Source organism: Nematolebias whitei, chromosome 10, assembly GCF_014905685.2.
Source record: "Nematolebias whitei isolate Nwh7 chromosome 10, NemWhi1, whole genome shotgun sequence".
Taxonomy (NCBI): domain Eukaryota; kingdom Metazoa; phylum Chordata; class Actinopteri; order Cyprinodontiformes; family Rivulidae; genus Nematolebias; species Nematolebias whitei.
The window spans coordinates 32,591,117-32,616,924 of record NC_056507.1 but is presented as its reverse complement, the minus strand read 5'-3'; the positions used below and the strand labels follow the sequence as shown (position 1 = coordinate 32,616,924).

At 39.6% G+C, this 25,808-nt stretch overlaps 1 protein-coding gene across 1 annotated transcript in view; it reads right to left on the bottom strand.

Annotated features, from left to right (window-relative positions):
• plekha5 (pleckstrin homology domain containing, family A member 5) overlaps positions 1 to 25,808 on the bottom strand; it is a 121,142-nt gene that overhangs the window by 88,871 nt on the left and 6,463 nt on the right. The gene's annotated exons all lie outside the window — the stretch shown is intronic.

Genomic DNA, 25,808 nt, shown 5'->3' with positions numbered 1-25,808 from the left:
ATATTCTCGTATTCTCTTTATGGTTAAAAACCCTTTGCATACTGCATTGAAAAATGGGTTAGTTTGTTTTGAATCATACGTACAAGCGCTGTATCAAAGAAAAACACAGACAAGCACTAAACAAACCCTTTGAGTGTCAGAACTAATCTGTGAACTATTTCTTCTCCCACATCATCATTCCTAAATGCATTTTCAGAGCCCACAGATGCACAAAGACAACAAAGAACAGACAAATGTTTAAAATTTAATTAGACAATGTCAAAATATTAACTTTGATCCAACCACCACCTCTGGGTAGTTTTGGAAAACAACTTGTGTCAAATCAAGGGAACCTCCAAATAATTGATGATCAAAGGTCCTTTTCATCTTTTCTCTATGCTCAATAACTACGATGGAGAGAAATATAAGCACGTATATTGTGTTTCTGAGACAATCAGTTGCAGTGAACCAAAAACCAAACTATAGGGAGCTTTGTTCCACTCAGCCTGACACGCCTCTGCTAAGTGGAGATTTAATCTGCTGTCCAGCTCCAAAGTCCAGCAGGTCAGTAAACGCCTCATCCTGGTACAAACACTGATGCAAGCTTCTGTTGTGACGGTTTCTATAATTAGTATGAATGTGGCCAGAGGTTACAGTCCATGTAAATGCTGAGTGGTAAATACATTTTGAACATAAAACTATGATTGAGACCTAGTATTTTATAAAGGTTTAACTAGGCCTGTCATGAGAACACATTTTGCTGGGTGAATGTCTCAGAAATTATTGCGATAAATGATAATATTGATTGAAAATTGACAATAATTAGTAATTATTGTCAAATTTAAGAAGAAATGTTAGTTCATTTTTTTAGTGTAGTCCTTTTTTTGACCACTGGATGGCAGTATAAGACTGTTTGAACTGAAGGATGGCTAGTGAGGGAGTGAGCAGCGTGTCTCTAAGAAAAATGGGAGAGAGGCCCCTTGACGTGACATCAGTGTTGCCAGGTGTACGATAATTATCATATTTGTACAACAATTTTGCCCTCTGTACGATCAATAATCCCAAAAAAGGCCAAATATATGATAATTCCGTGAATGTGTGGTTGTAATCAGTCGTCATCAGACTGTCGCAACTGTCTGTTGGCATTTTTTTGTGAACCCTGAAGACATCTGTGTTTGCAAACAGATGCACGATTGGCTGTAAATTCCAGCCAAATGTGCTTTTCTAAACGTTACCTACGAGTGACGTGTTTGCGTTTGCCTCAGAATAACGGCCATGATTGGATGAATAATCCGCTGCGCCCCATGAGTGAGGAAAAGAAAAGAAGAAGCAGAGCCGGTCTGGAAGTGGACCCATCACTACTCTAGTGCATCAATAGATTTGTTATTCTGGTTATGACAGGTGTACGATAATTTCCCTCAAAATACGATAACTTTTTGTCTCTAGTACGATAATCCTACATTTCTCACAACACTGCGCGACATGGACGGTCTCTCCTTCCTGTTTTTCGGTTCTCAAAATGGCGGACACTGTTTGTGGTGTGAGCTCTTTAGCACAAAGCTTTTAATAAAAAATCAGTATCAAGTTCTCATCTTCTTTTTGCAGAGAAAAACTTTTGAGACGAAGGCACAGGTTTCAACTGTGACGTTTGGAGCTTTGACAAGACGGAGGATTTTTCCCAAGGTCGGCTTGTTAGCTTAGCTCGTAGCTTAGCTCGTAGCTTAGCTCGTAGCTTAGCTTGTCAGCTTAGCTGTTTTTAACGATTCAAAAATGCAATTTTGGATGGTTAAAGCTGATTTTAAAAAGAAAAGAGAAAGGGGGAGGTCAGTGAAGAGCACCGGAGTTGAGACTTTGTCATCAAGTGTCTTCAGTGGAAAGAGAGACACAAAGAAATGATAAAGCTGGTAAGTGAAAATGAGGTTGATAATTTTCATTTGTCGTGTGATTAATTGATTTATTGATTAATTGATTAATTGATTTATTGTTTATGGCGACAGGGTTTAACAGGGATTTGTCAGTGAATTTTTTTTTCTTATTTTCTAAACGTAACTTTTTCAATAGAAAAACAAAACTTTTGATAGTGAGAGGACAGCGAACACACTAACTTTATATAATAAATGAAAACTAAACCACTGACGTTGTGTCTTGACCACCAGTCCAGACTAATAACGTGCTGCCAGTAAATAAAGACCGTCATCAAGACTTCTGCTGATCCCGTCAGGAGTTTCTTCTTTAATGCAAGGTGAAGGTCGGATGAACTCTTCTGCACTTTGAGACGATAAAAACTCATTTATTGCTTGTTCTCTTTTTCTAAATGAAGAAAAAGGTTTTCTACCTGTATAATCAGTCTGTAAAGTTTGTAAAGTTTTCATTTAGTGGAAGCAACGCTTGCTTTATCCTGATGCAAGCTCAATAATCCAGGCAGAAAAATATAACAAAGTTAAGTCAGGTCCTCTGGACAAAGTCTTTTGGATTAAAGATGAAACGTTTCAACAAGTTTTTTTTAATTTTTTTATCCATCCAGAGGTGCTGATTTAAGTTTGTTAGAATACTAGCTTTAGTTAAAACAGCCACAGAAACACTCTGGGGTCAGCTGCCATCTTTTTGTAATATGTATTGGTGTAAGTGATTCTCAAAAAGTGACTGACTAAACTTTAATCACTTTTAGAAGTTTATTAACGTTTATATTTGGGCAGATTGTTCTCAACTGACTAACTTTACACAAAGAGCCTGATGAAGTGGAGACAAGAACTGCAGCTGAGGCCACAGTTCAGACCTACAAAAAAACACAAACTTGTTTTTGGTTTACCTTTTTACTGATTCTGAGAAAGCTGATTAAAGAATTGCTGTGGACCAAGGGGAATAATCCGCACAAGAAGAGTCAAAGGCTCTTTCTTTGAGAACCCTGAAACACATTTACATATGAAACACACGTAAGCCCTACAGTGAGCCTGTGAGGAGAACAACTCATCTTCACTGTAACGTTAGAAGACAAGTGAAGCAGCTCTGTGGCTGCTCACCAAGAGGCCGACAACACCTTTCACAGAACAGGGCTTGAACAAAACATAAAAGGATTCCCAGCAGAGCACCGTTGATTCCCAGTGCTGTTATTAAAGCATAATAACTGGTAACTAATGGAGTATTTGAAATCCACTTTAACAAAAGCAAGTTATTCACAGTTGCTTGAAAATGTCTTTTTATAAGATAACTATTTTGTTAATATTCAAAGTAAAACTGTGAGTATTGCATGAAACAAACCAGAGCACAGATGAGACTTTCCTCATGTATTATGATAAAATACCTCCATAAAATCCTGTTAGGTTACACTTTAAGCAGAGGAAAATATCCGTACTGATAACAAAAATTAATTAACATTTCCAAAGGCAGCATTATACAAATACCGTATTTTTCTGTCTATATGTCGCAGTTTTTTTGAATAATTGCATGCCCTGCGACTTATATGCCGAAGCGACTTATTGGTTTTGTTTTCTCTCATATTTATAAACTGTCTGAGATATGACCGTTTTCATTCATTCTGACTGAAAATTCTGAACACTACCATTTTCAGCCACTAGATGGCACTCGAGTAGCATGGCATACCGTTGTGTCATCTAATAGGTAAAAGTGGCTATTAATGACACAATCAGCTTGCCGTAGCCTGCCGCCTTCATCCAGCTCGCCTGCAGCAACCGTCAAATCATCTTCATTTCTCTGCACCACCCTGAAGAAATACAAGTGATTTGACCATTAAAGTGCATTATTAAGTTAAAGTTCAACTGAGACACACCTTTACTATAATGTCGAGCAAACAAATAATTGTTTTTAAGTGTTAATCTTGATAAATTCTTGTTAAAGTCCTCCCGTGCACGCTCCCGCAGCCGCCATTTGGCAGCCAATCGTGTTTTGTCACACCAGCCCACATGTCCAAGTTGTCAGCAGTGACACATAATAGATGTGAGGTATACGGCGAAGCGACATATTTATGTTTCCACTTTGTTAAACATCTTTAGACTGATGCAACTTGTACAGCGGAAAATGGCGTACACGTGTTTTAAAGCTACTGACTGTGCAAAGCAGCACAGAGACAGAACATCAGAAAGGTGCAGCGCAGGTATTATCTGAACAATCAGCCGGTCAATAAGAGCTGCGTTGTTGAAAAGACGTTTGAACCGGCGCAGCTTTGAGCAGCTTTTTGAATTGATGTTTTTATTCACACAGCCGTTTCGATATGGGTGGAACAAGTACATCAAATCCACACACACACACAAAAAAAACAAGCCAAACGGACACATTGACAAATTATTGAACTGAAAGCTGCAGAAGTAGATTAGTAAGAATTCATAACGTCAGTTAAACTCTGTTAAACAACATGTTGGCTTTCTGTCAGAAAATGTACTGATGACAGATTTAAAACACGTCAATAAAAAAAAAAGTAGAATAATATTTGGTGTTTGCGCTCTGTTTTTAGATAAACTGGTTCAAACTTACAGCCTGGACATGTTACACTGAGGCCAATAATTCATGCACAGCTAACAGAACGACTGAGGCGCAGCAACACGGCCCACTTCTCCAAACCTTGCTGCACACTGAACAGACATTTATTTGGTTGAGTTTTAAAACAATGTGCCGTTGTGCAAATTTGAACAATAATAATAAATGTGTAGAATTACAGCACGGAAATAAGATGATCTTGAACGCTGGGGTCAGACTGTTTAATGCTTTTAGAGGAGGCAGAAAATAAAAATAAATTGAAAGCTTCGTGACTCCGACCTGATATCTGAACCACTAGACTGTTGTTACCAAACAGAAACAATAAAACGTGTTTATGTTTATCATAAGGCCATAAACAGTCCAAGAGATGATTTGGTGAATAACAGAGTTAATGACAAAAAAAAAAAGAGTCAGTCAAAGTCAGTGAGGACGTGACCGGAGCAGCAGCTGTTAACTTAGCAGACTTTCAGCTTAGTGGATGTGCGCCGTTTTAAAAAAGAACTGCTTTGGAGTCACAGCTGAATGTCTTTCTCCTTATCACGAGCAGAGGAATGAAGACAACAGACTTTTTCTGGCACAGCTGTTTCCTATCACACTCCGACTGCGTGAGCTTCATGCCTAATGAATCTGAAGACAAGTTCAGAGTACAAACTTGGTGCAGGATTAATACTAAAGCCTCTTTCAAATACAAGATAAGAAACATTAATGGTTTTTTTATAATTTGCTAATGTCTGCATTTTGTCACAGTGACTCAGAGCTACTCGCAAATCCCTTTAGAGATTCCAGCAACATCCGACAGAACACTTAGTCCGGTAAATAAATTGACACCAAAATGATCTTTCACTACGTTGTGCTGAGAAGCAATGAGGTTTGTAGTAACTGTGAAACAGAGACAGAGGACAAGATCGCACTATCAAGATGTAAAACTAAACAGAGCGCTCACACTACACCTGCGTTCAGTTGCCAGGCACATGGCTTTTTATTTACCGTTAAAGTAAATGACAAAAAAATAAAGTTTCACATCAGGCAGTGCAGTTCAGAGAGCTGTCACCTCTCAGTGAAGGTCGACGGATCAAATCCCGGCTGGGGACCTTTCTGGGTGGAGTCTGCATGTTCTCTCTGTGCTGTGTGGGTTTTCTCCAGGTACTCCAGTTTCCTCCCACAGACCAAAAACATGCATGTTAGGCTGATTGGTAACTCTAAGTTGTCTCTAGGTGTGAGTGAGAGAGTGAATGGTTGTTTGTCTCATTTGTCTCTATGTGTCCCTGTGATGGACTGGACACCTGTCCAGGGCGTCCGCCGCCTCTCCCACAGTGATTGCTGGATATGAAGAAGCAGGTAAAGCAAGGAAGCAAGGATGGATGGACGGACGGACGGATGGACGGACGGATGGACGGACGGATGGACGGATGGCATCAGATTTAAATAAAAGCCCAACCGTGTTAAAAAGCTATGACCAATGCACCAAAAATTAAAAGCCTGACATTACTTAAAGGAATTTTAAAGTTATAACCATTCTGGTCAAACCTTGAACATCATGTTAAGAGTAGGCCTGTCGCGATAAACAATAAATTAATTAATCGCATGATAAATTTAAATTATCGACCTCATTTTCATTAATCAGCTTTATAATTTCTTGGTGTCTCTCGTTCTACTGAAGACACTGGATGACAAAAAGTCTCAACTCCTTGTTCTTCACTGACTCCTCCCTTTCTCTTTAAAATCTGTTTAACGATCCAAAATTGCGTTCTCGGATCGTTAAAAGCAGCTAAGCTGAGAAGCTAAGCTACAAGCTAAGCTAGCAGGCCGACCTCGGGAAAAATCTTCCGTCTTGCCGAAGCTCTAAAGTTCACAGTTGAAACCCGTGCCTTTGTCTAAAAAGTTGTTTTTCTCTGCAAAAAAATGCTGAGAACTTGTTTACTGATTTTATTTATTTATTTATTTTTACTAAAAGCTTTGTGTGAAAAATGCTAGAGCTCAAACCACACCGAGCGTCCACCATTTTGAGAACTGAAGAGAGTCAACCCATGTCACGTCAAGGGGCCTCCCTCCCATTTTTCTTAAAGAGACGCTGCTCGCTCCCTTACTATCCATTCTTCAGTTCAAACAGTCTTATACTGCCATCCGGTGGTCAAAAAAGGTACTACAGGCCAAAAAAATTAAACATTTCTTCTTAATTTTGACAATAATTAATTATTGACAAATTTCAAACAATATTATTGTTTATTGCAATAATTTCTGAGACAATCACCCGACGAGTCTTATTCAGTGTAGCAAGATGTCATGATCTGACTGTATGTTGGTGAGCTCAGCTACTTCCACATTTCAACTATAATATTTGTTAAATAAACTGAGTTATTGCCATTTTTGTGCTGGATAATTTTGTCCATCTTAAATTGGATTAATTCCTGAAGTTAATCAGTTAAAGATGCACATCCAGTGATAACTTTCTGAGTTTTATTAAAGTCTGTCCAGTGGTTCATGGATTTTTTTTGTTGTTATTAAACAGGGTTGACACCAACAGTTAATGCTAAAGCTTTGAACTAAGGTGTCCTACATCGTGATGTGCTTGAATCTCAGCTACAACTTCACCAAACTTTAGCTAAATATCTGTAAATGTGACCTAACATTTGAGTTTTTTAAGGTCCGTTGGATGTGGTAGCCATTTTGAATTGGGTTGGTCATAATGGTGTTGGTTTTATACGTGACTCCCAGTGAGCCAGATTGAATTGTTCTTGGTAAAGAGCAAATGTTTGTGTACACATTTACACTGTCACAGTGAATGACTAATGAGGCTCTCTCCCCCATGAATAAACAATGAAATCACAAAGGTAGAAAGGCTATAAAAGATGGGAATAGTTTACAATCCATTTACAGCTGGTTTCAAATCAATACACAGAAACATTGCACACATTTGTTAAAAGCTTTCAGCTTTTTCCATAAACAGACTCCAACTTTTATCAAGTGCTGTATAATTAGGTCTCACATAGACAGAAAAGACTCAGTTATTAGGAAAAAACCACAACGTTTGGTTTGCACAAATTGCTACTAAAAACACAACATCTAATTTCTAATTCTGTAAATGATTTCAGATTTCAAGAGCTGAAACTGTGACTGAATAAAGAGCACAAGAAATTAATAAAAACATGTATTCTCTGTGTTCATCAAGCCCCTTCCCTAACTAACAAATCACAAAACAATTCATATTTTTTCAGTCTGTTTAAAGAGGTTGTAGTATCAAAAAAGATTTTGAAAATTAACATTTTATCTAGAGCTGATATATCGGTGGGGGCTGATATTTTCAGCTGATGTGGGCGTTGGGGGACACCGGTATCGGTGATAACTGGCCCATTCATTAACACTTCTAATTTTCAACCCAAAATGCAGACGTGTCCTTACTTGCAAATGGCATAATTGCACAATGTATCCATCAGAAGATGCATGTGGACTATGTTGAAGTCATGGCCATGCTGCACACTTGACTCACAGCACAGCTGAAGCAGGGAGCAGCTAAATACTGTGTAGCATATTTAGCTGAACAGAGCATGCTAAGTTTATTTTAACTGATCTGTAAAACAAATCAACGAGAATAAATTCACTTCAATCCTCCAACACGCTATGTGGCTCTCAAGTCAGCAAGCTAACATTTAGCATAGTCTATTGCCTTGTAAAGCTTTATCCAGAACAATAAATCTATGGTAAATATATATCAGTGTTAGTAACTTTACCTTTGTCGTCCTCAATGAAAGACATCGTTTGTCTGAACAGAAACTAGACCTTCACCATACGTGACTGTTTAAACAATGAACAGGGAAGGTGTTTCTTTGTTTAATTTATAATTTTGTGACACGCTTGATAACTTTACGGTGAAAAGTGGAGGATAGAAAATGTGAAGTCACAGTAGGAGGACTGTTTCAAGACTTTAAGTGTTAAAACAGGTTTACATTTACTTGGATTCTTGGGGGTGGACAAAGTAAAAAAAGTCCATTACATCAGTTATTGGCATCAGATGCCCAGTCCAATATCGGTATCGGCGATAACCAAAATTTCCATATCGTTCAGGCTCTAACTTTAACAATAATTTATAAATAACACTTTTTATTTTCTACTTAACCAATAAGAAATACACAAATATATTTGAAGTGTTAAAAAAATTACAAAAACATTCTTAAAATTACTCGTCAAAGAGTGACGTGTACCAAATATATAATTTATTAACCAACAAGTACTGATTTATATGAGAACAACCTAACCCACATTGACATGAAGCATTTCTCAGAACGCCGTCTCTGAAGGACTTCTTTAAGTTGCCAGTTCAATTCTGCTGCCTTACACGAGCGGCACCGAGGCAAAAAAAAAATAATACTCTGCAATTAAAGTGACGGTCAAAGCTGAGGGTGTATTTATGTGTACCACCAGCAGAGGTACTGCAGTGAGAAACTGTGGGTTTCCTCTCTTCATGCCTGCAGACATTAATTTGTGAATTACAGCACAAACGTGGGAAGGCTGCATTTATTCTTGAGCAAGCAGAGCAGATATTTAAACCAGACTCTTGACTCCCTGCAACATTCGTTGGTACTGGTGCAGCAGCGTTTCGCAGTGGGCTGACAGCTGATTAGACTGATGGATCACTCCGAGGTGTAAGCATTGCTACGGTTATGAAGCCTCTGTTAGCTCGCTCCAGGCTGCTCTCATCTTTCAGAAAGCCTCTAAGCGAAACTGAAAACAGGCAAAGCACCGATTGTTATTTTTTTATTTATTAAACAAAACCCAGCCTTTAAAAAAGGTAACCAATGAAGTTGGGGTTTGTTTAAGGATGATGTTTGGCTCGAGTGATGCTAATACTGTTTGTATCCTCCATCCTATCTCCATGCTATCATGACACAAAACTATTGTGCACACTTTGAAGTTTACCGCTAACAGCTGGCAGAGGTACTGAATCAGATAAGGTGGAACAAAACAACAGTGTACACAATGTAAACAAGGCTGCAAAGAGTTTGTGAACTTGTTCCTTGGCACGTGAAGGCAACATGTGAAACCACAAATATCTGTATCGTTTGCTCCAGAGATTTTCCAGCCTGATCTCACACAGGAGAACTTAAACTGAAACATCCAAAACAGAAGTTCAGGAGACGGAGTTATGTGTAGTGTCCAGCCATGCTCCTCTCTTCAGCTCTCTGCTCATCTCCTGCCCTCAAACAGACTGCATTAATACCAGGCAGGATACATGCCGCTTCCAATTTAGATTATGGGATATATATATGGATTTCACAGTTTGGTGTTCGCTGGGCTTTTTTACACCAAACTATGCCACATTCCTTGTGTGGTAACTCTAGCAATGACATTAGATTAAGTCAATATTAATCACAGCAAGAGAACGTTATTCAAAGAGAGACTTGGCATCGAGTTCAAATATTTGTTTAAGTTAAAAACATCCGAGGACAGAGTGTGGGAGAGGACTTCCACAGGAGCCAGCTGAGCGATAAAGTGATAATATCGGTCGGTCCTTTCACAGAAAATCCACTTACTGTGACATGAAGTCTGTGATATGTGATTCCCCCCCACCCCAATATATTTTACATATCTATTCTCTAAATCTAATCTGTTGGGACTAAAACTCAAGCCGGTGCTTTTAGCAAAAAGTCGATTACCTGCGTACCATTTTACGACAGCTTTAGGGCCACGCTAAGAACAAAAGAATAAAAGCCATAAAATTATGAGAATTAAGTCCTAGTATTATGAGAATAAAGTCATACGAAACTTCTTTTTTTTTTTATATACAGCTCTCATTTTTTTTTTTTTTCCACAAGTCGGATCCACAACCCAACCTGTCAATCAATCCAGTAGGCGTGTCAGCAAATGACCAATCCGAAGCTAAATGCTGCTTACCTGCAGAGCTGCTGCTGCTCATCAGAGCTACCACCTGACTGTAAGCAGGTAAGCTCTGCATTGATCATTGTGTCCTTAAACATTGCATAACAGCAAAGCTGCATTCTGTCATGACATTGCAAAGTATATAGGCCTTCTGATGGGCGGCAGCAGCAGCTCTGCAGGTAAGCAACATTTAGCTTTGGATTGGTCATTTGCTGACACGCCTACTGGATTGATTTGACAGGTTGTGTCATGGATCCGACTCATGGAAAAAATAAATACTGATAAATAAACAAGAGCTGTAATTTTTTTTTTTTTAAAGTCTCATACGACTATTCTCGTAATATTAAGACTTTATTCGACTTTATTCTCATAATTTTATGGCTTTTAATTTGTTTTTTCTTACCGTGGCCCTAAAGCTCCATCGTACCATTTATATCTGTCAGGTGCCTCTGTAAAGCAGCTGGGCACTCAGTTCAGATGGTGTCTCACTAAAATGTCTGTGCGGCGTACAGAAGGCCCGATAAGGCTTTAAAATGCTCCTTCACTCTGTTTTGATGGTGACTACGAAAGCCCTTCAGACAGTTTCAGGATAGCTTTATGAGTGACGTACACGAGAGCCAGCATTTGACATAAATTAGAGCTTAATCAGCTGCAATTTATTGCCAGGTCTTAACACCCTTTTTAAGATCCTTCTGAGCAGGAGAACATCAGAGGCTCTGAGGAGCTGAAGAAGCTGAGCTCCAGAAATACAGATGAGGATTTTTACATCTTAGAAGGTGAGTCACGAAGAGAAATACGACATGTGAAAGTGACCGCTGTGGGACATTTGAGGACGGTATAGTAAGTGAACAAACCGGAGCAGAACTAGAAGGGCATGATTTTAATCCCTCCACCGCTGCTGCCAAATTGAAAACTTGGCAACAGCCAGTACGTCAGTTTAGCGCTTCACCTGTGGAACAAAAGACGGGCTGAATTATTTCCATGGGCTATTTCCATCGGAGTGTGAATGACAACAGAACATGGAAGAACATAAAAACAGAAGAAAAATAAAAAGGCCAGTTCAGTCGGACTGTTTAAAAGCAAATTAAGAGACTGAGTTTGTAACGTTCTGTCTCAGGAAACTGTTCATTAGTCCAAAGTTCTCTGAGGACACTTTAACATGGTGTTCCATACGCTCACAGCTGTAGAGCATTTGAGCGAAGTGATGTCTTCCAAGAGCTCCCTAATCATCACAGACCATCTGGAAAACAACTGGGCCGTGCTCCGTCCACTGAACTGAAGCAGCCAGACAAGAGAAGCAGAGGGGGCACGATGAAGACGAGGAGAGAAAGTGCAGGTTTCTTTCAGGGAGCAGAATCACAGCTGTAACGTTTTCAGAGCACAGGAGGTGCCCGGTAAAAGCATCACAAATGTTTCGAAAATAAAATCTGTCGGTTTGGAAGAAAAAGACGCCTTCAACTTTCAAATAAAAATAAAAAAATCAACTCGAGTGTTTGAAATTTCCTGTTTCTCATTTAAACGAGCCTTTCCGAAGCAGCCAGTCAGGCTGAATGGCACTTCCACAACATCTGACATCAAACTGTAAAAATTAAAAATCAAGTCGAGTGCTGCGAAACAGGAAAGAGGGAATCTCAGGAATTACAAATGACGACAAAATGAAATATAAACAGTAACAAACACTGCAAACCAAGCAGACAAGCTAAAGTCTGAAGACCGTCAGGATGAAACTCCATCTGCCCTCAGACTGAACCTGGCAGAACATCAGCAAAAGATGGCTCATCTTAGATTAAAACAGGGATTAATGGAGTTCAACAGCTTTCTCAGCATTGAATCAAAGACACCATGTAACTAAGAGGCTTTAGCAACAAGGACTACTCTGGTTCTCTGCTAAACCCAGTCGACCTACAATGAAGTTCTGCAGCCAGAACTAAACACACATCTTCAAATAATGGACGTAATGATAACGAACTTGGCCTGAAAGAAATCCTAAGAAGACAAAAAGAGAAACAGTAAGTTACAACTCCTCAGGATTGAAAAACAACACACCATTGAATTTATGAACACTTGGTCTGATGTAGATTTTGTCTCCACCAGATCCTGGAGCGATCACCTACTTCAGAGGATTTATTCCACGTGTGTTCACACACATAGAGCGCTCAAGCACCAAGCAGATACGCTGCTTTCTCCCTGTGCAACCCAGATGGCAGAGACTCCACAGAGGCCGAGAGCCGTCTGAGCAGTTTAAAGCTGACTGTCTCCCAGTCAGCACCAAACCAAACAAAGAGGAGTCATGGAGCCAGAAACGGGGACGATGCACAGCAGATTCAGATCTACTTGGTTTTTATCTTGAACCAAAATATGCACACGAGTCGGCTGTGAGGGTATCGAGCTCTAGAGGATCTGATGAGTCTGCAGTCCCAGCCCTCAGAACCTCTCCCTACAAAGACGGCAATTAAACATCTTCTCAGCACGCTGCATTTGGAATTAGTCGACGTCCCAAAGTGTTTTTTTCTTCTGTTATTAGTCGTGTGAACGGCAGTGCCTTACAAAGTGATACAGCAGTCCCTCGCTACTTCATGGTTTGACTTTCGCAGACTCGCTCTTTCGCGGTTTTTCAACGATTGTCAACTTTAATATTACTCATGTGATTGGGACGGTACACGATAAAAAGTTAACAAAAAAAAAAACAACTTCAGACAGGCACCGCCATTTTGTAGTTTTCTTTCAATAAGCCTACACTGTAAGGCCAGTCAAAAGAACTACACCACCCAGAAGCCAACAGTGCTTCCGGCCGCTGCTTTCTTGTAGATTTCTTTTAAAAAGCCTACATCAGGGGTGCCCAGACTTTTTCAGCATGCGAGCTACTTTTAAACTAACCAAGTCAAAGTGATCTACCTACTATTTACACGAGAACAATCTCTGGAAACTTTAGTGTTTTTTTCTGTTTATTGGAGGTAAAAAACAAAAAATGAGCAGGTTTACACAAAAACACAATAGTTTCCATATCAGCCGGGTTGCCAGATGAGAAATTATGAACTATAGTTCTGTGGCTTTAAGATTATATTATTTTGACCTAAACCGTCATATGTGTTGAAGATACTCTAAGATGAGGTGCGTGTTGTGTTTGTTGAACATGTGCACAGAACAGGAATTAAGACGTTTTAAATTTATTTGGCAACCCTGATGCTCAGCTGCATTCATTGCTCATGCAGTGTCTGCATCACAGTTGGTCCAAACTGGTGAATCCACCAACGTCTCTTTGGAGCGACACTGTGAAGCCAGTCAAAAAAACTACACTACCCAAAAGCCAACAGTGCTTCCGCTGCTTTCTGATGAAATGGAGGGAAAGTTTAGCAATGCAAAGTTACGCTATCTGTGAAGCTCACAGAACTAACAGGAAAGTCACAAATAATCCTGAAACTTCCTGAAGCTCAATTATCCACACGCACATCAACCTGGACGAGGTGGTGGGCTTCGTCGCTGCAGGGTAAGTCTGCAGAACCAGAACCGAACCGGACTGGAACCAAGCTGCTGTTTAATGATGTAGAAAATTACGTTAAGAGTTTAGAGCAACTCAAGAGTGTGGGAAGAGCTTATAAAGCCTTAAAATATATGTATGAATACTAAAATAAATATAGTGTTTCTACTTCACAGTTTTTCACCTATCACGGGGGGTAGGTAGGGTGTGTGGAACATAACCCCCACATTAAATGAGGGACTTCTGTACATAAACCACAAGAAAGTGCATGGATATTATGGTTATGAACAAAATGACCTTAAAGAGTATTGTGTTTAATACTTTACATTTTTACATTCCCCCTTTTTCACACTTGAACATGTTATTAAGCGTCTTTGAGTATTTAGAAAAGCGCTATGCAAATAAAATGTATTATTATTTATTTATTATTAAGCACTAAAAGTAAAGCGTTTTATCAAAACCTAAAAATGATCAGGTGTGATTAGACTAAACAATTATCTTTTACTGATTGTTTAAAAGCCAATCTTTCACTTATTATCTCTAAACTGCACAGATTTAAAACAACAACATGAACAAATCACAGCAGGACTTTTAACCTGAAGCAAAATTCAATCCCATGCAAAAAGCCGTGTTTAACTTGCAAATGTGATCTATTTTTATCCAATAAATTCAAGCTGTCAGCCCGGTGGAAACCGTTGGTTTTGACAGACAGCTCGTCCTCAGGACACAAACAACTAAACAGAAGTCCGTTCCCAGTGTTAGTCAGATCACGTAACTATTTTCTATATGCGCTGGGGTTTCCTTCAACAAGACGTGGATGTTAGGACACATGAAAACAATTCAAGCCACGGGTGTTAATGAGATCGTCTGTTTGTGCGACTAACTAAAATGTGTGATTCGCCTCTCATGACATGCATGCTGGAACAGGCTGCAACTTCAGCAATCCAAGGGAAAGAAACTGGATTTGCTTGTTTGCCTTGTGATTAATTTCTTTGTGCACAGGAAGGAGGATGAGTTTTATGCAGAGCAACAGATTGCTGCAACAAATTGATTCAAGTAGAAATCCAAAAAGAAGTGCTTGGGTCAGAACAGCCCAGGGAAATGGTCATAGAAGGAGTTTAATTAGATTTAATTTGACTGGATTTCATCAGCAGGTTAGCTGGGATGAGAAGGTTGCATGCCTTATATAAATATGTATTTTTTATAATCAGCTGTGAAACTCTGAATGTACTGTATGCATGATATATGTTCAGTACATCTTATAAACTTTGACTCAGAGTGGAGCTTGTTCTTGGTGCAGGTTGGTCTTCACCAGGGCTGTCCCTCGTCTCAGATTTGTTTGTGGTGTGTTCAAGGACAGGATCTCAAGGCGTGCGGAGGATGAACTCGTCTCTGCTTTAGTTTATTTTTTTACTTTTTGTTGTTGCCAACGATGTGATTCTGTTGGCCTCTTCAAGATATGACCTTCAGTGTCCACTGAAGCAGTTCACAGACAAGTGTCAAGCAGTTGGGATGAGAGTCAGCTCTTCAAAGTCCGAGGCCATGATCCTCAGCCAGAAAACGTAGACTGCCCCCTCGGATCGTCGAAGGTGAGTTTCTGCCTTAAGTGTCTCAATATCTTTTTATGGTAGGACAAAGCAGGAAGTGCATTGATGAACTGGACTGGGGCCATATTAATGAGTGCATTGCCGTATTTTTGTTTGTTTGTTTAGTTTTGTTTTTTTCCCCATTGTTCTGATCTGTCTTGTATAAAAAAATTAATTAAAAGTCAAAAGATGAAGCTTATTTGCTGGTCTGTCTCAGTTTCAACCATCAGTTATGGCTATGAGGTATAAATTATGCCCAAAAGAACAAGATTCCAGATACGAGTGTCTGAAATGGGCTTCTGTTGGGGGGGGGGGGGGTGAACTCCGCCTTAAAAATAAAGTGAGGAGTTTCGTCATGGGGGCAGATGGGAGCAGAACCGCTGCTCCTCCACATCAAAACAAGCCAGTTGAGGTGGTTTGGGCATCTGAACAGGAGTCCTCCTAAGCACCTTACCTTGGAGGTTTCCCCAGGACCACCATACTGGGAGGAGAACCTGTGTCAGACCCACAAGTCCCTGGAGGGATTATGCACCATATGTGGTCTGAGAACACCTTAGAATCCTCCCAAAAGAGTTAGTGTTGATAAGGAAAGAGATGTCGGAGTTCCCTACACATTTACACTGCTGTCTTCGAAAAGTTTCTTTCAGCTGCTCCCTTCTTCAGGGGTCACCACAACAAGCAAACTTGTGAAAGATTAGGCTAATTGTTTTACACCAAATGCCCTTCCTGACACAACCTGGGCTCGAACCCACAACCTCAGGATTCCAAGACCACGGCACTGACCACCAAGCTACCACAGCCCCACACACTGCTGTCTCCTATTTTATTCAATTTACCATCCAAGGCTTGGTCTTTTCTTATCCTGACTGCTGTGACTGAATTTTCAGGGTTACATAACAAGTCCTGATATAAGGCTCGGCACACAGATAGGAGCTTGTTCCCTACAGAGCAGGGGGAGGCTTGCACGTCTGCCGCAGCCGCCTGACTCTCAGCAGTGTTGGTCTGAAAGATGAAGACCTCAGCCCTCAGCTATTTCCAGATTTCAGGTTGAAAGAACGCCAGCAACAAACCAAGAGATAGAAAGGAGGATCGGCAGAATCTCATACATCACTGATTTTTATTCACTTTGTCTAATGCCACTCAGACAGGTGCCCCACAGTGACACGCTACTGTTCTTCACATCACTCGTGTGACTGAAGCTGGAGATTTGAGAGGCTGAAATTGAAGCTTCAGAACAAGAGAGATGAGACTGATACATTTAACTGAGCCTAACTGATTAAAATGTCAGTCAGCTGTCGAGAAAACATTATCTTTAAGTAGTAAAGTACAATCTTGAACAAAGTATATTTCTGATGTACAGAACATTGATTTAGAAAAGGACGATGTTTGGAAGTCCAGTGTGTTTTCCACTTGCCTCACTCTTGACAGGTGCCGTGTTCGACTGAAACAAGAACCAGTCAAAATGAAAACTTTTATTCACAAGAAATAAAACATGTTTCTGCGTACCCCGTTCCACTTTTTATCATAACCAGCAAAAATGATTTTCTACATAATGTTAAAAAAGTGTTTGTGGCCTTGCATGAGAAACGTTGCGGCCTCATTTGTTTCAGAGAGCAACCCAACACTCCAGCTGTTAATTGTGCAATCATCGAGGGTGGGGGCCATCAAAGTGTAGTGGACTAGGCCTACGTCGAAACCCAGTCTAAGGTCAAAACTCTTGACCTTTAGAACCTTGTGGGACAGAAGCTGTCATTTCATGTATTTGAATCCATAAATACAGGTTCACCCATCCTGAGACTTTCTTTCTTGAAGATTCAAGTGAAAAGAACACTCTCTTTTTATTATCATTACTATCTTACAAATGTTGATAATCAAAGTGTCTTAGTTCAAACCATTTTAGATGTTGCAGTGAACTAATCAATTTTATTAACTGAGTAATGATTTTTATTCTCATGTTAAAAGCTGTTGCAGAGTAATTATGCATTTTTCTGATTTCTGCTTTTGAATGAGCAAGTGTGTGCGTTTACAAGGTTACAGTCAAACGAAAAACAAGTTGTTATGTTAAAACTGTCATGTTTTAGAATCCTCTCAGACGTAAATAGAGATGTTTTGCACCTGTGTCTTAGGCACGCCAAAACAGAACCCTCTCGGTCTGTGAGAACATTTCTGAGCTGTCTCATAACAATTCTCGCTGTCTCTAACCCCTTACGTCACAAAAACACACCCCTTCTGGTCGTTTCTGACCAATGAAAAATCCCAAAAAGTGAACCGGGAAAGAGCCTTTAAAATGTCAGTACTTCCTGGTCTACACAGTCTCACGGAGTTACAGACTCAGAGAGTTGTCGGAGTTCTAAGAGTCTGAGAGCGTAGAGTTCGGTGAGAGTCTACTCAAGTTCTGCTGAGTTCTGATGGAGTGCTGTTGGAGTTCCTGACATGACAACAAAGCTCTTCCGAGTTCCATGGGATTATAACATTTTCCACTGAGGTGAATGTGTGTCGAACAGAGCCTCGCCACTACTTCTGACGGGCAACAGCCATTCTAAGGAGACGCTGGACCGGTAGCGTTAACGGAACACCATATCTGCTGATTATCATCAGAGAGGTAATGGGTCAAGTTTCCTACCAAGCGTACCGAGGCGAGCTGGGCTTCTGATGGAGAGTGTCGGTTCTGGTGACCATTCAATTTCCCTCAAACCCCATCCTTTACTCCCCCTAAACTTCTTTCCATCTTTAAACTTTCCTATGAAGTAGAAATTCTCCCAGATATTTAGAAATGTCTGTGTAAAGTGCTTATTCACATCCGTGTGGGTAAAAGATCATAGTTGTACAGTTTTATAAATGTCAGCAACGGAAAAATCATGGCCGTATGATTTTTCCTGATTGATTGCTTTGTTGTTATTTTCATAATTTGCCAAATTAATGTACATGTTTGATGTTAAATTTGATTCTGTAAATAAATGACCGCATTCATTTTGATGGGTCAAATTTAAATGACGTCAAACGTTTGCATTTCCTTAAATTCAATGCACGTTTTATTCAGTCCAGAAAAATGAGGAACTCGCGTTAAATGATGAATATATCCCAGCATCTGTTCATCTACAAAAGCACAAAATGACCCTACAACTAAACACAGATCCTCTGGAGATAGTTTTTTCACCAGTGGTCAGATTTCACTTCTTATATTCCGAGCGTTGAATTATGCAGAAGTACGTGATTAACCCAATGAAAGCACTGGCTGAAGAGGCAACAAAATCTATGTTTAATATTGCACTTTATGCTGATGAGCACTCAGAAACAGCAAATTGCCCTCAAAGGACAACGGCAAAATGTCATCAAACGTAAAAACAACTGGACAGCAACGAAGCTGGACTTGAGCTCAGCAGCAACGTGCAGACAAGAAGTACTTATTATTCACTTATTCATCCTCAAAACAAGATAACAACTATCTAATTGCATATCCTAAAGCAATTGGCTTCTGCAGTGATATTTATTTATTTCCCAAACAAAATTAATGAAACCAAAACAGCAAACCAAAGGAGGAAATTGTCATCAATCTGCACCCGTCTATTCTGAAGATAATTGCTGCAAAAGAAGAGTCCTGCATCCATGTGGCAACAGACTTCTAATTGGAGTCAGCACTGTGCCAGCATAATATTACAGCCTCTGCACAAGTCAAACCGACGTCAATCCTTTTTACCTCTGATAAACATTTCTGCAACCTTTTTACAGGTTCATGAATTCTCATTAGCATAATGTGGCAAATGCTGCAACAACGCGGCTCTTTTTTAAATTAGGCCCGACCGTCTTATGTTGCTTTGTTTAGTTTTTGTTGCTGCAAAGAAAAACTATCTGAACAGTATTTTATGCTTGTTGCAAAAGACCACAGAAAGTCTCGTCAGTCTGTGAAAACACTGTTTCTCGTGTTTCTCTTTCCTTTGTTTCCGAGTCCCTCCGCTGAACTAAATAAGCTCATACAGATGTCACATTGGAACGAGATGAGTTCCAGCTCCCAGCTTTTAATATAATGTTTAATATGCCAAATCTGATGAGGTCATTCACTAAAGACGGAGTATTTTACTGTGATGCAGGAAGTACAAGTGCAGCTCATTCAGGACAAATGAAGCAAATGGCAACATTTGTCACATTTATCAGTAAGGTCTGTAATTATTATTTGTGTCCATATTTATTCCAACTACTTTGACATACATGGTGCATACATTGTGCTGTTTTAGCTATCCGTATATCAAAACGTTCATTCAGGAGGCATATGCTATGGCTTGTTATTTGCACTTTTGATAGTTTTCTAAAGAATTTAAGTTAATTACAAAATATTATCCTTATACTGTAGAAATACACTGAAATCTCTTCAATTCTTTCAAAACACCTGGAAGTAACCACTTCAGTATACTTCCTTTGTTTTTGCACTATAAACTGTCATGTTACCCTTTAGCTACTTTTAGCTTCAAATATTTTTTCATATGTTTAACTTTTATGTAGCCTTTGACTGCTTTTAGCTTTAGCTAAAAACAGCTTTAGCTGTTATTTTTAAGAGAATGCTCTGCTTATTTCATCTTTATGACAGTCTTTTGCTACTTTAAGGTTCTAGCTACCATTTTGCTGCTTTTAACTTTGGCTACTATTCTCTTAATTGTAGCTCTTCACTACCATTTTGCTACTTTTAGCTACACTGTTGTTAATTATATCACTTGGCTACCATTTTGCTACTTTTAGCTTTTAGCTACACTGTTGTTAATTATATCACTTGGCTACCATTTTGCTACTTTTAGCTTTTAAGTAGTCTTTGGCTACCTTTAGGTTTGGCTAAAAATAACTTTAGCTGTTATTTTTAATAGAATGTTATGGTTATTTCACCTTTATGCTAGCTTTTCACTACTTTAAGATTCTAGCTACCATTTTGCTACTTTTAGCTTTAACTACTCATCTGTTAATTGTAGCTATTACCGCTAGCTACCTTTTTGTTACTAACTTTTAAGTTACAGTTCTCTTACTTTTACCTTATATCTAAATTTCTTCTACTTTTAGCTTTTAGAAAGCTTTCTGCTAGTTTTAGCTAACATTTAGCTGCTTCTAATGACCTCTTTTGCACTTTTGTGTTCTGCTCTTTAAAGTTTTAATATTTCTGTTTCAGCTTCTTTGGCAAATTTCAGCAGTCGTTCAGCACTCTATTTATTTTTTATAATTTTTTTTTATATCTGGGGTATTTAGCTGCCAGCTGGAAAAATTAAATGAGTGTTTTTTAAGCCACTGCTCTGTCTACAGTGAGCAACATACCATACACAAAGAGGTCATTGATAGCATTAAGACAGACACTCCCACTGAAATTAATCTGACTTTTTTTTTCACTGCAGGATCCCAATAAACACATTTTCATGTCTCCAAGCCCTTCAGCAAAACATAAACACACAGATTAGAGTTTTCTTGTAATAAAAATGAAAAAACAACTACTTGAAATGTAAGATCTCCCAGATCTCATTTTGCCAGAGCAGCACTGAGTCACGTTTTCAAAACAGCAGGTTCTACTTGCATCTTTACTCATTCACATCTCGCTGTGCTTCAGTCAAACCTCAGGATGAACCGTGCCTTCAGTTCACACCGTCACACCAAAAACCTGTAACTCATCTTTTTCAGCACCTCCCAACATAGGACAGCCTGCGTCAGCTCAATCTGCTGCTTGATGCTCACACTGCGTAACCTCAACGACAGCAGCCAAATCACACAGCCAACGTGTGAATAAGCCAGATCCTCTTGCAGCATTTGTTAAGCAAAAAGAGTCAGAGACAAACCAGTGGTCTGCATGTATTAATAGAAATCTGTTGATTCTTGATGTTGCTTTGTAACTTATATACTGATGTTTTTTAAACAGGCTTCGTGTTTCAATACGCCATGTAAAATTGATGACAAAGTAGTAATGATACTGAAAAACGGGATAAAGGCTTATTTAGCTGTCAGCAGGCTAATGGTGTTGAAGTTCTCAGAGGCTTTTCTTATTGGCAGCCTCACATGGAGCCTCAAAATGTCCCAGGGTCGACCAAAGTTACAGTTATCACATAAACCTGTCAACAAATCTCATGTCAGGACGATGAGTCAGGATGAAATTAACAGGAGTGGTTTTATACAGCCTTATTATTATTATTAAAGCTCCAAGGCATCAAAGACACAGTGGTCACAGTAAAACACTGATCTTGTTTTGGACTGACGGCAGCCATCTTTCTGACTTTACTGATCACATGATTAGAATTTTTAAGTCTCTTGTTGAGTAAAAACAAGAAGCGACTGAGCAAGCAAGCCGGGGAAATATGTCAGAAATAAAACGCAGGGTGTGTGGAAAACCCTTTATCACCACGAGGCTGAATTTGTGCATTACACCCACAAAATATGCATCAGCTTTCATCATACTTGAAAATGTACAGAGTGCGTGAGTGCACGAGCACAAACAGAGGATGCTGCGCGCCTAATGATGTTCTGTGTGGGGAGCTCGGAGTTCAGCTCTCACTCAGTTCTTTGTTTTAGGTTAGAGACACAGATAGGCACTTGCTGAGCTCTAAACGTATTGTATGGTGATGGTGTGTTCGCTGGCCTGGTCTTCAATATAAATGCTTTTCTCTCAGTTTTGTCTTAAGCCGTGTTTAAAATTCAGCAGATGCATGAATCAAATTGTTTTCCTCTTGCTAAAAAACGCAGTGGGCATGCATCACCGAACTGAGTCAGACTCATAGTGATCCACTTAATGAATGTGGTCCCCAAATCTGCTTTGCAGCGAGAAGCTGCGATAAAATAGAGGAATAAAAAAAATTACTGCCTTTCACTCAGACCGCCTGGCAACCTGCCGCATGAAGAGGCTTCACGAGAAAGTCAAGAAGAAGAGGAGATTCAGAGGGGGGATAATAAGGCGTAATTTCCTTCTTCCACGATACCATCAGTTCAGTGGCATTATGGTATTTTGGCAGGTTCTTCTACAAAATATCTATACATGCAGTGTGAGGGGGAGTATCTCAGGGGAACATGCAAAATAACACTTCACTCCTAATCTTGGATTTAGAGGGCAGACGATGGATCTGTACTGACTGTGTGACAGCGCTTGTGATCTCTTTTAATTAGCTCCATGTATCCGACTGCTATGAGGAAGACAAGAATGTGAAATATATATTTAGTTCAAAGGCATGTGGAAGGCAGATAAACACAAAAAAAAGGTAGATGCTGTGCTTCACACAAAAGAGGGACACAAATTGATCTGAGTGTCTGAGTGGACATGGAGGATATATTGCATTAGCTTTGTCGCTCCGCTTAGAAAAAACATTCCTGTACATGATACACAAACACAAATAACAAAAATAGACTTTAAATCAAAACTTCTATGGGAAGAAGATGTGCGTGCATCAGAAATATTTGCCATCTAACATGACACACTATGTGGGGCTCTCACAGATGAAGGATGACCACTGTGCATTAACTGTGTAGATGCTTTGGCTGAATTCCCTCTCCTAGTGTCAGCCCACCTTCACTTCAAGTCACCAAGAGTAGTAGTTAATATTCCACTGGACAAAGGGACACTCCTTCAAGGAGCTGATATTGTGCATGAGCATAGATTTGCAAATATTTGAAGTCTTATTAAAATGGACAAATCTAATATTTTGTTCCAGCTCAAGGTGGCTGCATGTTGGAGCAGCTCTGTTACTTTCATTCTGAGATGTTACTTTTGAAAACTTTAAAAAAAAAATTTTTCTGGATGTAAATCACTTCTTTTTTTTGGGGGGGGATGATTATTTCCTCTGATAGATGCTGTGCAGCTGGAAGGATTTTTACTGAAACCTTTTTGCTTTTGGACATTTGTTATGATGCGTAACCATGACAACAATGTGGGTTTTTTTACAATCAGGAGCAGAGCTCTGATTAACATCTCAAAAGCTCAAACAATCCCGCAGCTACAGCTCCATATCACAAACGAGTTGAAAAGGAGGTGCCATGGATGCATCTCCGTCTAATTCATTCAACTTTTATTTAGACAGGTAAATCCCATTGAGCCTCGAGGACTCATTTACAAGAGAGACCTGATTTCAACAAAGAATCATGACAACAATGGACAACAGCGACAACAAATCAAAATAATAATAATAATTATAAATAAAAATTAAACCTAAATTAAACATCTACAACATAATAATAATTGGTGGAGGTGCTTGAGTACCTGACCACTGAGATCCTGGAGCAGGTGGGAAACGCAGCTCATGACAAGAAGAAGACCAGGATCATCCCCTGACACCTGCAGCTGGCTCTCTGTAATAACGAGAAGCTCAACAAGCTGCTGGGAGGAGTGGCCATTGCTCAGGGAGGAGTTCTGACCAAGATTCAGGTGGTCCTGCTGCCCAAGAAGACAGAGAAACCCACCAAGTCCAAGTAGATAGATCAACATCTGCAACCAGTTTCTTCAGATCTGCTACAAGAGATCCTTCCTGCCCACAGTCATCAGCATCTATAACAACTCTAATGAAACCAGGATGATGAGCTACAACAACACTTAATGTCCCTCTGGGATTAATAAAGTATTTTTGAATTGAATTAGAAAAATTAATGCAATCGCCACAACCATCTTTTTCTTTATTCTACCATCACCTAGTAATGGCACGCCACATTGTTAGAGATGCACCGATCCGATATTCGTATCGGTATCTTAAAAATATTGATCGGTTATAATAAATAAAGTGCTATGTGTTGTCATCAATGTATGCTCCCAAACAATGGCGAAATTTGTTCTCTGCATTTAACCCATCGCACCTGGGATACACCCCGGTGGAGCAGTGGGCAGCTATGTAAGCGCCCGGGGAGCAATCAGGGATTAGGTGTCTTGCTCAGAGACACCACCACATGTGGGAATGGCTGGGGATCGAGCCTGAGACTTTCAGGTCCAGAGTCGGCTGCTCTGCCTCCACTCCATCTCGGCCCCAATCGGTATCTCTGACAATGTGACCGATGCACGAGGACAGGAGCCGATTGGTTTAAACTTCTGCCAACCAAGCTAGTGAAGCTATTGTCGTTTCCTCTTATTTCAACTCCTTTATTATTTATTTTACATTATATTTAGAATTCCTGAACCATTTGAAAGGTTTGTTGATGGTTATTTTTTAATGTTTGACAAAAGTTGTCAACCTATTGTATTTTCAGCGTCAACTCCTTTATTATTATTTATTTTACATTGGATGATATACTCATAATTGCACTGACTGAACAAATTAAAGTCATTTTAACATGTTTGAACAAGCTTGTGAAGCTATTGGTGTGTTGAAGTGTGCTGTACTAGTGCAGAGTTTTCAATACATTTCTAAATCAGTACATTTGTAATTCTGCGTTTAAAAAAACTAATGTTTTAATTTAATTCAGCACTGTTTTTCTGTATCGGATCGGATACTAAGCCTCCGATGTCATATCGTAAGTGAAAAAAGTGGATCGCTGCATCTATTTCTAATGATGATTTTACAGTTGTGGTGCTTTTTTGGACACAACACCTCTCATCCCTCCCAAGACACAAACAACAATGACAAAGCAGCTTGGAGTATTCCAGCATCTGTTTCTACTATCGTAGTTTGCTTTGAAAAGACTACGAAACCCTCTGGTCATGGGTGAGCTCAGCTGTTTTGTCTGAATATGGGCATCCCCTCCACATTGATCCATCTGGACCAGGGGAAATGACAGAATATAAAAATCCCCAGCTTGCAGAACTAGCAGCAGCACACATCTTTGTGCACGAAGCCTCTGCTTCATTAGGTTTTTCAGCTGCAGGAAAACAAAGAAGGTCAAGAAAACTTAAATCACTGCAAATCCCAACTGTGTGGACACAAGGAAACAAGAAACTGTCCTGAATTGTAAAGCAGCAGGTAAGATCATCGTTAGTTAAGGTTTTCTATGCTGCTCAACAGTTGGTTGTTGTGCAGATACTCATTCAGCAATTAGCCCTGCATGAATCTCACTGCAGGTAAAGCCTGCTTCTACAAAATGAAAAGGTTTCTGCACAAAGAGACACACAAATCAACAAGTTACTGATACAACTTATGTTGTGTCAGCACAAGCACTGTTATGTATATAAGTTCACGCAGTACACATAGGATGTTAGCACCATGCTGCAGAAAAGTTACAAAAATATCAGCGTGTGGGCATTTTGTGACAAATCATCCTCAACAGCAAGCAGAACGTTTAAACCCAAACAGTGATGAGAAATGTACAAACGTTTACTGTGGTTCAATTAAGTTAGGGTCTAAGCAACTTAGGACTGGATAAATAAACCCAGCTTACAACCCACACTTTAAAGTGTGGGTTGTAGCAGTACGTTACTGCGTAATCATTAACTTTTTGTGATAGCTTCTAGCAAAGAAGAAGGGAGTAAAGGT